At 44.9% G+C, this 1,484-nt stretch overlaps 1 non-coding gene across 1 annotated transcript; it reads right to left on the bottom strand.

The window, feature by feature from the left end:
- Positions 1-221: 221 nt before the first annotated feature.
- Positions 222-329, bottom strand: LOC130034041 (U6 spliceosomal RNA). The gene has a single exon (XR_008794042.1). It is a non-coding gene; the product is annotated as a U6 spliceosomal RNA (small nuclear RNA).
- Between the last annotated feature and the right edge of the window lie 1,155 nt (positions 330-1,484).

The following is a 1,484-nucleotide window of genomic DNA, read 5'->3' as shown; positions in this document are numbered from 1 at the left end:
GGTGGGAGGGATACTGGGAACATTGGTGATGGAAAATGTACACTGGTGAAGGGATGGGTGTTTGATCATTTTATGACTGAAACCCAATCATGAAAGCTTTAAGTCATGGTGATTCAATAAATAAGTAAATACATTCTTTTTTTATTCAGATTTTTATTAGTGAAACACCATGAGGTACAGTTGTAGATTTACAAATTTTTGTGCTTGGGTTTCAGTTATACAAAAATATGGAACGCTTCACGAATTTGCGTGTCATCCTCACGCAGGGGCCATGCTAATCTTCTCTGTATCATTCCAAAGTAAATACATTCTTAAGAACTGAAAAAAGAAGAAGTGTGCAACGGGGGCCAGAGAGACAGTACAGCTAGTAAGGCATTTGCCTCGAACCTAACCAACTTGGATTCAATCCTCTGAGTCCACCAGGAGTGATTCCTAAGTGCAGAGCCTCAAGTATCCCCTGAGCATCACCAGGCATGGCCCAAACCACCTCCTCCCCCCTCCCCAAAATAAATAAATAAATCAAAAGGACCATGAAAGGAAATGAGGGCATATTTATTTTAGTTCAAATTATGGATCTAGGCCTGACATATCTTCCTGGGTGGAACTGTACAGGGGCCCCAGGGTTTCCTTCAGAGGGATGGAAGGAGGAAGCATTACTGCCATCACCCCCTGTCCATGACCTATGGGCCGGCGTCACTCTCAAGTCTGAGCTCCCATCCTCTGGCCAAGTGGCCCCGTAAATATGGAGCTTGGCAGGAGTCCCGGAGCCCAAGTCAGAAAGTGAGAGAGAAGCGATGTCACTGACACCAGCTACTGCCAGCCTACACCTGCAGGAAGCTGGTTGTCACGGCAACAGCTGCAATAAATAGATGAGTCCTAGAAGATAAGAGATGAGGTACACAATAGTTCTGTACATTTAGAGTTGTTGAAAGAATTAAATGCAGCAAAGCGTGTCTCTATTCCATAGTAAACACTCCAAAGCAATTAGCTATTCTTTTAGGTGGCTGCTATTGCTATGTCTGTCCTCAAGTCACAGTCCTCAGTTAGGGCCGGGCTTACAGGCAACACCAAATGTAGCTTTGCTAGATGGGAGGGAGGGAGGGAAGGAGGGAGGGATAGAGGGAGGGAGGGAGGGAGGGAGGGAGGAAGGAAGGAAGGAAGGAAGGAAGGAAGGAAGGAAGGAAGGAAGGAAGGAAGGAAGAAGGGTGGAGGGACAGACCAAAGGAGGTGGTGTCAGACAAAAGCAAATTGCAGTCCAGATCAGGTATTTTCTTAGAAACAAACCAACCCAGTCTCTCACGGATTGATGCACCAGGTGGACAGGTACCTGAATACAACAAAACACATGTGAGCACCCAAGATGAATATTCTTGGAGCCAAACTGAATAATTTTCTTCTTTCAACTACAACTAAAGTTAAAAAAGACTTCTTTCAATTCACTTAGAGTTTTCTTTGCCCAGGGCAGTTTTGCAATTCAGATCTCA

The sequence above is a fragment of the Sorex fumeus genome, unplaced genomic scaffold (genome assembly GCF_029834395.1).
Source record: "Sorex fumeus unplaced genomic scaffold, SorFum_2.1 ptg000055l, whole genome shotgun sequence".
NCBI lineage: Eukaryota > Metazoa > Chordata > Mammalia > Eulipotyphla > Soricidae > Sorex > Sorex fumeus.
The sequence above is the reverse complement of the archived record's forward strand: the minus strand, read 5'-3'. Positions and strand labels throughout refer to the sequence as shown.